Consider the following 16,437-nt stretch of genomic DNA (forward strand, 5'->3'; position numbering starts at 1 on the left):
GCCTGGGGGGACAGGCAGAAGAGGCTGGGGGTGCTTGTCCGTTTGACCCTCGGAGTTTTCCCAGCCTGTCACGGATTCCTAGAAACCTGTGCGTCCTCCCTCCCCCGGGGTTCTCATCCTGCCGGGGCATTCGGAGAGGTCCCGGATTGGAGAGGTAGCGATTTCAGCCGCCTATTTTCAGTGGTTCACCGGGTTTCAGCTGCCCCAGAGAAGGCCGATTGTCTTTTCAGACGGAGGTGGTCAGGGCAGCAAGCTCGTTGGGGCCCACACGCTGCAGCCTTTGAGGATGCTGCTCTCGGGTTGGATGCCCGAGGGGTGGGGGCCTTCAGGAGGGGTGTGTGCACCGCTCCCTAGGTCTCGCCTTCCCTCCTTCACCCCAGTTGTGCTGTGTTTTTGCGGTTGAGGAGGGTAGGTGCTCAGAGTCCCCACCGCTACCCATTACACTGTTTCCCAAACACTCCCTCGCTGTCCTGATGAAATCAAGAGACCAGCTCAGAGAATTTAAACTTGAATTGCAGACGGTGAGCTCACACCTTCCTTCCCTCCTCTGCGGTTCTTCCCTCTAAAGTTATTCCAATATGCTGAAGTTCTGTCGTAACCCTCCTCGGATTGCCGGGTTGGAGACCACGCCCCGAAAACTCACCAGGTGGGCGGTGGTGACCGCCAGCCCCCCTTTTCTTGCCCCACTTGATTCACCAGCCTGCGGGCAGCTTCCCCATAGAGGCCTTGAACGGCGGGGCAACTTGGGTTTCTCCTGATTCACATGGGAAACACTCATCTGTGTGCATTTAACCTTAATTCTGGAGTTTGGCAGTCTCTTTGGTGAGGTTATTATGCTAGTTGAGACGTGAAGCCACTACATCAAAAACTTTTCTGTGATGTGTTTTTCTTTAGACAATTGTCTTGAAGCTTTAAAGAAACTGGCCATTAGGGTGGTGATATGTATTACTTGGAAAAGTAACAACACAGGAGTAGTTGAGTGACTAGGTCTGCACTCTCTTCGGTTCTTTGGAGAAGAATAAGAACTCATTTGAATGGAAATGACATTCTTAGCTCATGCTTTTGGGAACTGGAATTTTATTACTTTTATTCACTTGAAAGTCTGTGCAGACTGAGTTAAGGGCATGATGCTCAGGCAGCTGATTCCAAGACGTTAAGGAATATCTAAAGATTGCATAGATTCCTTGCAATAGTGGTAGTAGTGCTTTGTCCTTCGAGATTGGGTACCGTTTACCAAGTGCTTTCTGGCCACCCTCACCTGAACCTCCCAGCTGACAGCTGACTCTGTCCTGCCTTATCTGCCATCAGGCCAGCCTGGAGATTATGGGGATAAAGACCACATTCATAGGAGCGATAGTGCTGGCTCAGTTTTTTTCCAATCAGATTGTTTGGAAATGTATCTGCATACCTGAAGGCAGTACTGCCATGCCTTAATCAGTCAGTTTGCATTCCACAGGTAGAGACCTTTATGGCCCTGGCTGTGATCCGTCACATACCTGAGGGCATTGTCAGCCTGAAACCTGACTCCTGACAGATCCCAGTTGGTCTCTGGGAAGGCTATGTAGAAATTCCTTCAGATTTTTAGTATTCAGATGATTATCCTGTCTGCTGACTGGAGACAGTCTTAAAAGAATTCTTCAAGTATTCTGTGCAATGCAACATTCTTGGCATACGTGTTAATACAAAGGTTAACTATTTGAAAGAAATGGCCATATAAGAGTACTAATTTTGGTATTCTAATTAAAAAACTCTCAGTAATCTCCTTTCTTTAATTATATATTAACTTGTATTTATTCCCATGATTGCACATTTATCTGTTTGCTTAATAAAACTGCACTATGTAGTCTCATTTTTTGTGTTTACTAGAATAAAATCTTTATTTTTAAGATTGAAGTATACTTGACATACATTTTGTAAATTTAATTTCTTTAGAAATGTTTTTCAATATTAAAAAGTCGTTTGAGTGTTTCCTGACCCCAGGTACTGAACTAGATAGAGACGAGAATATAGAAATGAGTAAAATGCTGTTTCAATTATCAAAGCCCTTGGCAAGAAGGTTTATGGAGAAAAAATAAGGATAGAAACTTTGCTATAACTTTAGAAGCCATGGGTGTGATGGCTCGTGTAACAATATATTCTATGGCTGTATGAGATTTGTATTTATTTATATTTATGTTTTTTTTCCCTTCCTAGAAATGTGGGATGGTAGAGTGGGAAGGATGTGGATGGAGACTAGGAGCCCTGGGCTCTGCCCATTCCCTGACTAACCCTGAGGCCTAGGCCAGGCACGGATCTTAGAGTCTCAAAGTTCCTATTTGTAAAATGAGGATCTTAGAGGTTCATAAACTTTTGAGAATCTGATGACGACTTTGGACTCAGAAAGCACACATGTGGACAGTTCCAGAGGCCTGGGTCCAGACTAGGAGCTGGATCATCCCATCTCTAAGCCCTCTCTCACCTCTGATACTCTCTAATCCCATTTTCCCAGTCATCATTGAGCTAATAATATTGGTGGCTTGTATTTATAGAGGACACACTCAAAAGCATTTTCACCTCTCATTTTTGTCCTGAAAACATTTCTGGGTGGTGTGAGTGGTGATGGATATGCCCGTTCGTGATGAAGCAAGGGGTACGAGGCTTGGCCACCACTTTGACAGGACCACACAGCCCGAGGCCTGTTCTGGGACCAGACTGGACTCCTGGTTGCTAGTTGGGGTTTTTCCATTAGGTTTTGCTTCCTTGGTGGTTGTCATTACGAGTCATGTTTGGCGGTGTAAATATCCCAGAATGTGTCCCTGTGCAGAGGAAACTATTTGTTCATCTGCTGGGAGGGCTGTTTTTTTTGTCTGAATTTGGATCACTAAACACCTTTTTGCCTGACCATCAAAACATTACTTATTTTGTTTTTGTTATTTTTTCTTACCATATTTTTCATAGGGACGCATTTGTAGGACTTGGGTGTTTTGAGCAGAATTGTTTAATGTTTATTGATTAACAAGTACATTGAAATGATAACTTCTCAGTTGCTTAGCATTTGAGAAACTTGTGAGGTAAATGCTAAGTGAAAATTTCAAATGCCTGACTCCTTCCACGCAAACGTGTCCTTACAGATGAGCCATTACCTGAGGCCTGAGAGGCCCCTCCCTGGGCCCAGAGCCACAGGGTAGGTTTGAGAGCAGGGTGTGGATTGTGCCACTGACCACGACTGCCTAACGGTGGCTTCTTGTGGCCTTTGGCCAGATTCCAGATATTTTAGGAACTGATTTTTTTTTCCAGTTGATTAGTGGTACAGAGTCTCTGCTATATAAAAAGCTCATGGATGCAGAAGAACACTGGACTTTAAAGCCTCACAGATGTTAGGTTTATTACTGATGTGAAAAGAATCATCATAACAAAGGTTTCAGATACTCAGATATGGTGTTTAGAGCTGTGTGTCCCCTGTTATGTTACGTCTGATACCATTATTCAGTGTCCAGGCATGGAAAATGGTATTTGTTCATTTCAGGGTACATTTCTGTAGGGCACCTGAGGGGATGAGGCACAGGCTCCCTGACATTGAACATGAAGCCTGATGTCATGTGTCAGCTTCCCTAAATGGTTTTCTCCCCAGATTGAGGGATCTGCGGAGGCTGAAGGCACCAGTGAATTCTGAGCATTAAGCAGTTGGAAATCACCAGAAGTTGAGGCCTGGTTAGGAAGTGAGGCTGTGGAGGGGCAGGCCCATGATGGCGGGTGGGCCCCAGGCTGCTGCCCCGGTGCGGGGATGGGACCAGTTACCCACCCGGCTTGCGTCACGGCCTCCTCCATTAGCTGTGCTAGTATTTACCAGCCCTCACTCTGACCAGGACACTTGCACTGTAGGCTGGCCCTTTTCTCCAGTGGCCTCCTGTGATTTAAATGTTGATAGAGTGGCAGGGTTGTCAGCTGGGGACCCCCGTTAGGCTGCTGTGTCAGAGTACCTGCTTTTTAATTTCACAGCTGGGGCTGAGAATGTTTGGAGTGAACTTACCTGGTGAGGGGAAGTGGGTGAGGTGGGCGCCAGGGGGCTATCCTGGCTCCTGTGTGTGCATGCCCCGGCACCTGGCTCTGCCCGCAGCTCGGGATCAGAGATTAAGGCAATTCCTGGACTCCAGGGGCAGCTCAGTCACCAGGAGGACCCCAGAAGCAGTCACGTTTCATTGTGACGGTGGCAGATAGGAATGTGTACAAAGCAGAGGGGACGGAGGAGGGTGGGTCTGACTGCCCTCAGGACACTGCAGAGCGCTGACCTTCAGGGAGGTGACTTTGGAGTGGTTCTGCCGGATCCACAGGTGCAGTCCAGGTTGCCATGCCTGGAAGGAGAGAGACAGGCAGAGGCTCAGAGCCGTAAAGTAACCCAGTCAAGGGTTGTACGTGTAAGTGGCTTCGTGTGCAAAGAGCCGCTGATGTTGGGCGAGGGAAGGCTGGGTGGCAGGCTTCAAGTTGTATGACCTGCCGCGCATGCCCAGTTTTTGTTTGGGCCTCTTCCTGGAGGATGGAGTTCCATGGGGAGCTGTTTACTGGTAGTTGACACAGTAGGTTGAAGCTCTGCACAGAAGGGAGCGTCATCTGGGAAGTCAGGAGTGAAGATGGTGAGGGGTGATCCAGGTGGGTCCGTTTAATAGAGGTCACCTCCTCCCCTGAGGCCGGAGGATTACCATCGTTGTTCCTGGGAAGAAGTGGCCACACTCTAATGAGAGGGGCTTCCAGAGTGGGATTGGCGTCAAGTCTTGACTGGGTTTCTTTGCCTGCATTTACATTTTGGTTGGTAATGCGGTGGCTGCCTGGGCTCTGCTGTTCCTTCTGTATGGCTTATGCTCACAAGCCCATGCAGTCACTATGTAACTTGCACCTGTCCCTGCAGAAAAAAGGCAGCATTGCAGTAAGAGAGCTTGGTTTCCGAGTCACACAGCCCTGGGTTTGAGTTTCAGCTCCTCCCCAAGGTAACTGTGTGGCCTTCCTGACCACATGCTTCAATGTCTTCAGAAATCAGGATGCTGCCGCCCCGCTCCCACTCCCACCCCGACCGAGGGAGGGCCACATGAGGTAGCGGACCCTGAGCGCTCAGCGCCTGGGCCTGGTCTGTGGTGCTGGCCCAGTAGGTTTGGTATCACTTAAAGTGAATCTGCTAATTAAGTGAAATGTATCTTTAAAAGGCCCACATTGATGTTATGTTATCTACTTCTATTGAAAAGCCTTGTAAAATGTGTATTCTTTTTTCCAACCAAAGAATTATTAGCAATTTGGACCTTTCGTTGGTGACTCGGGATTGTTGGTGTGGGCGAGGCCTCTGGCCCTGCACCGAATGCCTCCCAGCCTCATACTTACCAGGTCTGACTTCTCTTCTCACCACCTCTGAACTTTTTCTGCTTCTACCCTCTCTGTTGGGGTGAAGGCCTGACAGTGGGCATATCCTGGGTTTTCAGGGCAGCCCTGCCACGCAGAGGCCTCGCTCTCTGCTGTGTTGGTGATTCTGCGCCCTAGACATCTTGATCCTGGGATGGGAGGTTGCTGTGGTTGAGACTTAGTGACTGTCGGAATTAGAAGGGAGGGTGGGCGATGGTGGTAAGTCATACTTAAGTGATGAAAAATGTAAAGACTTGAAACAGCAATTGTAAAGCTATACATATGCTCATCACATGGATAAGATACTAAAATGACGTACAGCAGCGATAGTTAAGGTTGGGGAATTATGGAAAGTTTCTCTGTGTTTTCCAGACTGTACCATTGCCTTTTTACTTTTAGAATTAATATTTAAGTAATGACTTTATAATTTAAATAAATATATATATAAAACAACTTGATTGTGGAGGCATTTGCAGTTTTCCAAAAACTTCCCCACGTCTTCCTCTTGTTTCGGAGTAGCCTTGTTGATGTGTCCCCCAGGGTCACTGTTCAGAGGAGAAAGAGGAGGAGGGTCAGTGGTTTTCCTGAGGCCGAGGGCCTCAGCCCAGGCCCGGAGCTCCCAGAGGGCCCGGGTATGGGGCCTCTGCTGGGAAGCAGGCGGTCTTTACCGTACAGAATAAACTACTGTGGCTCGTGTTTTGAAGTTTCCTCTTCAATTGAATGAGGTTTTATTATTCTAAAGTGATGCCCAGATTGTAGTTTGTGAACATTTTCATATTTTATACTACATTTGTGTCCCACTGTACCCAGTTATGTTGTCGCCAACTGAGTGTGCCATGTGTGAGTGGAGGCCTTCAGAGGGCCCACAGAGCAGGCTCCACGCTCTGCACAGACCTGCAGGCCACTGTTAGTGGTTTGGCAGCTGACTGGTGGCTGGGGGACGGAGCAGGCCTGCCCGGGCGCTGTTTAGCTTGGACGTGATGATGTTTTAATTAAGGAAGCAGTAGTGACCTCTGCACCGGCGAAGACATCATCCGCTGGGAGACTGGGCAGCTGCCAGGGAGGCAACCAACAAGGGCCAGGGCAGATTGGGGTGGGGTGCACCGTCTGGAGCAGGCCTCTGGGTCCATACAGGAAGCCTGAAGTTCCTGCTCAATCTAACTCTTGCAGTTAAGACGGCATTAATTCCACTTTCCACATGAGTAAACCAAAGCTCTGGGATGAAGTGACCTTCCCAGGGTCACCATCAGAGCTGGCCCTCAGCCTGACTCCGAGGCCACCCACTTGTTCACTTTTCTTGCTGCCTTGAATAAGGGGATTCTGAGTCACTAGCCCTCAAATATGAAAATAAACTTTAAAAGTTAATCATCTTCCCCACCTCTCAGAAACGTGGAAAAGAGGTATTTTGTTTAAGATAGGATCTGTCTATGCCTGCAACTAACTTGGCGAAGGTAGCCCGAAAGTTTACAATAATATTACACAGCAGGGAGATAAGAGAAAAGGGAGAGGCTTCTCAACAGCCCAGCTGCTGGTCAGGGTGGTGGTGGCCTGTCCACCTGCCGCCCCACTCCTGGCTGGTCGGGGGTTGGGGGAGCAGCATGCCGGTGGACTTCAGAGTTCCTGGAGTAATTTGTAATTGTGAAAGATGTTCACATTTTATTGACCTGATATCAAATGAAGATCATTTGTGCAGACAAATTCAAGCAGATGTTTGTTTTTATGGTTGTGAGAACCATTTTTGTGCTGAGAGGCTTTTTCTCTTTTTGCTTTTGCTTTCTTTCCGGTTTTTTAAATACTGAAATGTTACAACACAGAAAAGAGCTTTCTGAATCAAGATCTTTGTATTTTACCTGCTTCTTGCAGAAGGGTTCTTACGTAGCTTAGAAGTAGCAGCTGCCACCTACTGCCTACTTTGTTCCAAGCTGCAGCCGAAGCAAGGGCGGTGCATTGCTGCAGTCCACCTCCAAGGTCACTCGCTGAACACGAGGGCAGTCCAGGTGACGTGCTTAGTCCAAGGGCATCCGGCTTCTAAACAGGGGAGAGGCTCTGAAACCTGCGCTGACCACACGTCTGTCTCCTTTTCACTGACTGACACTGTTCAATTGTATTAGTCCAGTTCTCTGAAATGTTTTACTAAATATATTCCATGTTTTTACCATTGTCTTTAAAAAGACTTTTAATGATTGCATAACCCTGTTGATGTAATGAGATTTAAACACTCCCCCAATGATGGACATTTTAGGTTATTTCCACTTTTTTTCCTATTGTAGATGAATTTGCAATTTCCAGTTTCATTTCTTTTTTCATTTGTATAATTAGTTTCTGGGGATAAATTTCCAGAAATGGAAATGGAAATCCTGGATTAAAGGATATAAACATCTTAGAGTGTTTTGAACGCCTGCTCTGTTGCTTGTGGGTTTTTTTTCCCCATTATTTATGGGTGAAAATATCGAGGGACTCTTTCTCTTTAAGATGCCTAGGCCTTTAGAACTTCCAAGTATCTATGAGATAAGAAACTTGTGAGGTTTTCTTAAATGAGTCACATTTCCTTTCTAAGTTTCTGGATATCATTTTACTTAAATTAGCTGCCTTACTTTCATAAGCAAGAAACAGTCTTTGAAAAAGTCCTTACTACTTTATTTAGTAATCACCTGAGCTAATGTTCTACATGCCCAAAGTTGTAAACATTTGTGGCTGTGCTCGTTCATCAAACTAGTTGGACGATACTCTGAACCACAGTATCTCCTAGAACTTGTTCCCGTTTTCTTTTCTTCACCTTTAATATGCATGTTGGGAAAGTCTACGCAACCTTGTCTGCTGGGGTCATTCGTACATCAGGACAGCCCTGTGGCTGGAGCCATCCCTCTGATTTTTCCTAAGGTGCTTCCTGAGGCTGCTCAGGGATGTTCCTAGCTCTGTTGGTTGTTAGACCCCAGAGAGCGTGCAGGAAGGTTTATAGCGTTGGTGCTTTCTCACCTTGGTTGTTTCTGTTCGGAAGTCACTGTGGTCTTCACCACAGGCCAGCTTTCTTTTTCACCTTCCACGGCCCCTTAGATGTCCACCCTCAGACCCAGCAGAGTCCAGTTTTCCTGAATCTGCAAAGGAAAATGTGCTTCGCAGGGGCTCGTAAGGGCTCCGGGTGGGGAGCTGGTGACCACCCTCAGCTCTCGCCCTGCATTGCCTCCCTTGGATTCCTGCCTGCCTCCCTGACATCCTCTCCACCACCCAAGGTGGGCGTGGGACTGCTTCCCCTTTAGTTCTCTGGCCTAACGGTGGACAAAAACTCTTTTCTTTGTTCCTCTATCCCAGCTGAGAAAGGCTGACGTTCACAACACAAGACATTACTACATACTAAGGTAGAGGAAATAATCACAAATAACACAGAAGCATAACAAAGTTTTGTTCCCCAGCGCTGCAGGCCTAGCCTAAGTGCATCCGGGCAAGATGCTGTCCAGCTTCCTGTGGCCTCTCCCACCCGTGTTTATTCTATCAATAAACCCAGATTTTAGAGTAATGCTTTGCTCTGGGCTTAATTAACAGTCTATGTTGTTATCACAAGTATGGGAGTTGTACTTTACCCTGGTCTCCACAGTTGCTGAAACATGTCTAGGTTGGCTGTTGCCTAGGTGACTGGCTGAGCTGTCCGCTGTGTGTGTGGTGAAGCTCTGGCAGGGGCATCCTGATGGCTTCTCAACCAGGCTGGAAGGTAACTACCAAGCCCCAGAGGCACACGCTTCCCTTTGTCCTTTCTGCCCTTCCCGTCTTATTTCCTGAGGAATTTCTACTTAGCCGCCCTGCCTTGGCTGGGTGGCATGGCATGGAGCAGGGTTATGTTATTTCAGCCTGGACATTTGGTAACTGCCCATGAGGCTCGAATCCTTTGCAGCCCTTGACCCGAGCTTTATTCTGGATTGAACAGCGTGCATGTTATCCCATCAAGTTTCTTCGGCTTTTTAGAACTGGTGCTGGTCACTGGAGCCCAGACCTTATCCTGCCCGAGAGCCCCACAGAATCGGGGCCTTGCAGTGGGGCCCTGGCCGTACCTAAGTCATGGGGGAAAAAATCAGTGTCTCCTTTATGACAACTGAATGAAGTGGCTGGTATAATAAATTCCAGACATTTGTTGCTTTATCTTCGATGCTGCTTTTATTTCCTTCTAGATTGCTTTTTCCCCCTCTTGCTCATGCTGATGTGGGCCTGATTGGGGGTTGGGGGGTTGTCTCATTACCTCCCTTTAATGCTCACCTTCCTTGAAGGCTTTTTTTTTTGTACTCATCTCCAAACTTGCTATTTTGGGCCTGCAACTTCTACCAGAAACTTACAGGTTCATGAAATTTAGAAATGGTTGAAAATAACATGCTGTCTTACTAATGAGTAAAGGCAGGGGGAAAAAAACCTTTAAGTCTTTGCCTTGTAGAAACGTAACGTTAATGAGGTGATGGGAAGAAGTGAAGCCGTTTCTGTCGGCCCACTGGCAACTCCTGGGGGCGGGACTTCCCTCTCTGCAAGGAGGTGGCAAGTTGCCAGTATCTGCTAGGGCTGCGAAGTCCTGCTCCCAAGTCCTCTGCGGGCTCCTGCGGGGCGTGGAGGTTGGCTTTCGGGGCCCTGACCTAGGCCCAGTGTCTTTCCCCCAAAGGAGGGCCCTCTTGGAGTAGTGGGACCGGGACAGGCCTCTGCTGAGTTCTGGTCCCGGGCCAGCCCAGTGTCCTGGGCTGCAGGCGAATGTGGCAGGTCGTTATCATGGAGCAGCTCTGCAGGCAGATTGCTGGGGCTTGAATCCTGGTGCTGTACTTAATTGTGGGACCCCACACAAGTTACTGCATCTCTGTGCCTCACTGACCTCTCTGTGAAACAGGGCAATGGTGGGGTTGATGTGGGGGCTGGATGAATATGTGCCCCACAGTGGGACCCATTTAGCCCCATTTCGTGCAGCCATTGGTGTGCGCCTGAGCCTCACAGCCATCCCGCTGCGCCACTCTTTGATGCCCACTTTACAGTTGAGGAAACCTCTCACAGAAAGTTAATAACTCCTCAGACCCAGGTCTGCCTAAGGGTCCCCTTTCAGTGGCGACACACACACACACACACACACACACACACACACACACTCTTTACTATATGTGAATGATGCTGTCACACACACACACACACACACACACACACACACACACACACACACACACACACACACACACACTCTTTACTATATGTGAATGATGCTGTGATTATGGTTAATGAAATACCGGTTCATTTTAAGACTTGAATTATAGTTGACTGTTGTCATCTTGATTTCCTCAGTCATTAGATGCTGAACGTGCTGTCATCTAGGGATCTAGGGACCTTGTTGAGCTTTAGGAAAGACCCCTTGAAGGGGAGAGTGCAGTACATGTTTATTGTTGTCCTTTTCCTGCCTTGTACATATTTTGGTGTATGTCCTTCTGCCTGTCTGGCATCTGCATACCTCACGGATCAGGGCACGTTAGGAGCTGGAGTCCCCCGTGATGTGGGCTGAGTTGAAAAACTTCAAGCAAGGTTGGGTGCCCAGAATCCATGCCAGGTTCACATTGGAGTGCCTGAAGTTCCCGCGGGGGCACAGAAAGTGCTTGCATCTGAGGGGCCTTGGAGGATTCTGCTGGATTCCCCCCTTCTCTGGAGGCGGTGATTCTGGCTAACCCTCACCTGTCTCCTCAGGTGCCTTCATGATGCAGAGCATAGGGTTTTTCCTCTTCTAAATTAAACAAATCCTGTTCCTCCTTAACTGGGGCTCCGGTCACAAAGTACCTTCCAAATCCAAACCTCAGACTTAAAGGTTGGGGCCTGCCCAGGGCTAAGCTGGTGATTGCATGGCAACCAGCCCCTGAGCAGCCTTCTCTTTTTGGGGGAAGCTCTCCCCTTTGTTAGACCTTGTAATTTTACTGCCCTGCTCACCCCATCTTGGTCATTGGTGTTCTGAGATGTGGATGGAATTCAGCAATATTTCTTGACTTTCTAGATTTTGTTCAGAATTTCATGAAAGTAGATTCTCTTTTCCACAAAACAGATGCACATTTTTGCATGAGATTCCGACAGGTTCATAGATCTCCATTCATTTATTCAATAAATATTTGAACGTCTGTCACATGCCAGGCATTGTTCTAGGTACCGGGGTTACAGCAGGGGCACCACAGACCTGACATCTACTTGGAGGAGGCAAAGCATGGTTAAAAATCCCTGTCCCAGAGTAGAGGAATGCCAGCCTTGGTGGGCTGGAGGGCCAGGCCTCACCAAGCATGCTTGGGGCTAGGCTTACTGTCAGCCTTCCAGTCCCCTTCCAGCTTTTGCCTTTTTGAACTAGTTTTTTACTTCATCATTATCATAATGATTTTTTTAAATGTAATATTTATTGATGTTGCCAGGCAACTGTGTCTGGGGGAGATCCTACCCTGCACACTAGGTGAATCCTCAACTTGGATGGGGAAGGGCTCTTGAATCTTGATTGGGAAAGAATATGCAGTCAGGTCAAACGAGTGCCAGCAAGAAAGGAATTCATTAAAGCAAGTAGTGGCGATGGTCAGCAGCTGTGCAGACAGTAGAGTGTAGGGAAGAACAGAAGGAAAAAAGGAAAGTCCATTGAACTGCTTGGTACAGGACAAATCCCTTGCCAACTCCTAAAGTCAGGGTCACCTGGCGTCCAGTGTCCGTTTGATCTGCATGGTGCGGGACTTATATCCCTTCCACCCCAGAATTTGGGGAGTCACGGAGCACTGGAGATGGTGAGATTATGTTCTGAGGACTTCCACTTCCCTGCTGCTCTGACATAAAACGGAGACAGAGAGAAAAGGATGGTGTTTCAGTTAGAAAGCTGAATGAAACAGCGAAGTAACAAAGACGTTTGCCACCAGAGGTGGAGGTCAGTGAATTCTTATCTTTGTCTTGAAAAGGAATTCAGAGATTAAGTGCAATGGGCTTATGCAGCAAGAAAGTTTATTTGGTAAGACAGACACACTCAGACGGGAGTGCGGGTGACCTCAGAGAAGAGGCATGCTTTGGGCTTGTGGTTTTATAGGGCCTTTTGGGTAGGGGTCTGGATAAGGCGTGATGTACACAGGTGATTATATGTATACTTATTGTTAGCAAAATTGTATAATTCCATCCTCAGTCCCAAATAATTGCCTCATGAATGACATTTGAAATACATGTTGTTTAGTCCTTGACTGAGGGGATTTATATGCACACTGGTTTTTCCATACTAGGCAGTTGTTTTCTTGTTTTAACTTTTAGTGCGCTGCCCAAAGGACAGAGTAACTTCCTGAAAAATTACTTTAAAAACTTTGTGTCTTCTGTCGAGGGTGGAATGAAGCAGCATTTGTGATCTTGACCCAGCCCCTGACATAACAGAATCTTTATTCTGACTGGAAGTTTGCAGGCTGCCATCCTGGCATCCACAGCTGCTAGTTCTTTAAATATTTACTTTTAATAACTTTATAGCTGAGCTTCCTTCTAAGATTTGCCGCAGCTTCATGTCAAACACAGAACTATACCTTCAGAGTTATTTTGAAACATGACTGACCTCCTGTGTTAAGTGTCTCTACAGCCAGCCCGCATCATGGAGGGGCAGTTGGACCGCGTTCCACTCCAAGCTCATTAAACGTTGCCGCATCCAGTCATTCTTCCGGGTCACTTGAGTCCCGAGCAGCCCGAGGCTGGGAGGGGAAAATCGGCCCTTTGTCTTTGCGACCAAGGGGCGATTGTTGGGAGTCAAGTCCTGAGAGAGGCGGGGAAGCATTCTAAATGGATTTTCCAGCCTAAAGGGGCGGCTTGGGGTTGGGGGAGTCCAGGTTTGAAGTCCAAGGAGATGGAGATTGGTGGGGGTGTGGCGAGGAGGTCCGGGGGTGACTGACAAGAGAATCTGAAGGGTTCCTGAGCCGGGGGAGGCAGCTGTGTGGCTTCTTTCGCTGGCTGTGAGGTGGTGGCTCTAGGGGTGGATATGCAGGGCAGTTCAGGGGCTGCAGTTGGGCCCACAGACTCTTCAGATGCCAGGGCCGCCCTGGACTAGGCACATGGGGCTCCTGCCCTGGGCCCATTTCCACTGCCACTCTCTCCACAGGGTGAGAAATGAGAGGCCAAGGGTTGTGCCCACCTGGAACTGTGCCTCCCCTTCTACACCATGCGTGGGGACAGAGACCCTGGAATTCCCAGTCTCAGTAACCCCTAGCCCACTTAGAAGACCTGTGTGAGCTGCTTCCCTGGCTATGTCCCACCGAGGGTGGGCTGTGTCACTGTACGTGCACACCTCAGGCCGAGCAGTGGCCACATGGTTGTGTGCAGTGGTGTGTGTCGGGCAGCTTGGGTGTGCAGGCTCGAGTCCGTGTGGGGGTCCTTGTGCAGGGCACTGCTCTGGATTCACTGTACATTTGGTTTCTTGGAAGTAACAAATTCCATGCTTATTTGCTGAGTGCGCTCGTCCCACACTGCAGAGCGTGGAGCCGCCCCTCCCTGTCTGACAGCTGGAGGTGGGTTCAAGAGCAGGCCTTTCGCCTGCTCAGCTATTCTGACCAATAAGCCAGCCACATGTGAGGAGGGCCACTTGCCCTGCGCCGTTTCGCCCAGTCTCTTTCTAGGGCTTGGCTGATTGAGGTCTTTTGGATTCTGTTAGCATTCTGGCACAATATCAGAAGGATTCTAGTCTATATTGCAGCCTCTGTTAGAGCTCACATTTTATTTCCACTTTAGCTCAGTGTACTTGAGCTTGGAAGATTCCCAGTGAACAGTTTTAACGTGGCCATATGAAACTTCTCCTTGCACCAAACCACAGATACTCTGGCTTGTGGGTAAATGGCTCCTCTAGAAACAAGTCGGGTCACTTTTTCAGCAAGGCAGCGCTCCAGGAACCTTCCAGGGCACATTCTTCTTGTGACTTCTTGTCCTCTGGGAGGGGAGGGGCGTGGTGTCTCAGGCCACTGCCACAGTTGCAGTGTCCCGCAGTTCACTTGACCAGCGCAGTGCTGCAGGAGCTGGGGCGCTGCCCCTCCACAGTAACTGCCAGGGGGGGACAGAGGTGAGCTTGGGGCCTGCCTGAGGACCGTGGAGTCTTCGGCTGTGTTCCCTGCCCAGCCGAACCCAAAAGCTGGTTGGAAACAGTGTTCTCAGCAACGTGAGAAAAACAAGGACAGTGTAGTTTTTATATTAGGATTAGCAGCTGCTTTTCTTGGGAAGGGCTCTCTTTAGTATGAAATTGTGACCTTTGTAAAATTGTGCTTATTTGCTGGTCTGTATATTTTCTTTGGTGAACTGTCTATTCAATTGCCCATTCAAAAAATTGGTTTTAAAATGTTCTTTTCGTGTTAATGATAAGAACTGGTAGTTTTTAAAGAGTATTCTTACTTGACAAAATAAAAAGGTAAGTAGCCTTATGTTACTCACCTCCCGAATTTTAAACAGCGTTATTGAGTACAATTAGTGGGCAATAAGGTGTATATATATTTTGATAAAGTGCACGTATTGAAAGTGCAAAATTTGGTAAGTTTTGACATACGAATACATGTATTAAACTTTCACTACTATCAAGATAATGAACATAATATAATCCATCAGCCCCAAAAGCTCCCCTTAGCTACTTACAGTCCCTTCTGCCTGCTGTTCCCTGCCAGGCAACTGCTGGTCTGCTTTCTGTTACTGTTAGATTAGTTTGCATTTTGTAGGATTATACAGAAATGGAATCATACGTTATGTACTTTTTAAAGTCTGGCAAAAATTATTTCGAGATTCATCCATGTTGTAGCATATATCAGTATTTCATTCTTTGTCTTATCCAGTGTTGGATATGCCACACTTTGTTTAATCATTCAACTATTGATGGACATTTGGATTGTTTGTAGTTTGGGGCTGTTACAAAAAAAGCCCCACCAAAAATATGAACATTTGTGTACAAGTCCTTGTATGGACATATGCTTTCATTTCTCTTACATAAATACTAGACTGGAATGGCTGGGTGGTATAATAGTGTTCCTTTAATGTTTTGAGACACTGCCAAATGGTTTTCTATTTCCAAAGTGCTGTATCATAGTACATTCCCACCGGTAGTGGGTGAGGGTTCCAGTTCCACTATGTTTTCACCAGGACTTTGTATGGTCAGTCTTTTTAGTTTTTGCCATTCTGGTGGGTCTGTAGTGTCTCACTGTGGCTTTAGTTTGCATTTCCCTAATGACTAATGATGAGCATCTTTTCATGTGCTTATTTGCTGGTCTGTATATTTACCTTGATGAAGTATCTACTCAGGTTATTTGCCCATTTAAAAAATTGGGTTAACTTATTACATAGTTTTGAGGTTTCTTTATATATTGTGGATGCAAGTCCTTTACCAAATATATGATTTGCAAATATTTTTTCCCAGTTCATAAGCTTGTCTTTTCCTTCTGTTAGTATCTTTTGAAGAGCAGAAGTTAAAAAAATTTGATGAAAGTTTGTTCTCCTGAGGTTTGTGCTTTTCTGTTTGGTATCATAGCTAAAATCGTTACCTAATCCAAGGTCGCAAATGTTCTCTTAGAAATTTTCTGGTTTTAGGTTTAACATTTAGGTCTATGGTCCATTTTGAGTTATTTTTTGTATATAGTGTAAGGTATTGGTTGAAGTTTATTTTTTCACTTGTGGATGTCCAATTGTTTCAGCAGTATTTTGAAAAGTCCCAAATTTTGGGGGGTGGGGGGAATGCTTCATGAAATCCAAAGGTCTGGGGATTGTGGTTGTAGGCACGCAGGTCTCTTCCTCTCATGACTGTTTCCTGGTCTCATTGGCTTCAGCCAGCCTGGCCTCTTCTTTGTTTCATTCTCACTCATTTCAGTCTTAAGGGCAGAGGTGCTTTTACTGGGTAGCTTGTGGGGAAGGAGCCGAGAGGTGCCTGTTGGGGTCCCGTGTGGTCTCTGCCTCGCACGGAGCCTTTAAGGGCTTTCTGGCTGGTGGTTTCTGGGCAGTGCCTCATGCTCCAAGGTGACTGTGGAGTCCTGCCAGGTGCAAGGAGGTGAGGGGACAATAAGCCGCCTGTGCCGGGGGGGTGGGGCGGGCCAAGCCGGGATGTGGCTGCTGCTGAGGAGGTGG

General features: G+C 47.3%; 1 protein-coding gene across 3 annotated transcripts in view; it reads left to right on the forward strand.

Moving 5' to 3' along the window:
* Nucleotides 1-16,437, forward strand: part of PACSIN2 (protein kinase C and casein kinase substrate in neurons 2) — a 122,933-nt gene that overhangs the window by 738 nt on the left and 105,758 nt on the right. The window lies entirely within an intron of this gene.

This window comes from Manis pentadactyla, chromosome 10 (assembly GCF_030020395.1).
Source record: "Manis pentadactyla isolate mManPen7 chromosome 10, mManPen7.hap1, whole genome shotgun sequence".
Taxonomy (NCBI): domain Eukaryota; kingdom Metazoa; phylum Chordata; class Mammalia; order Pholidota; family Manidae; genus Manis; species Manis pentadactyla.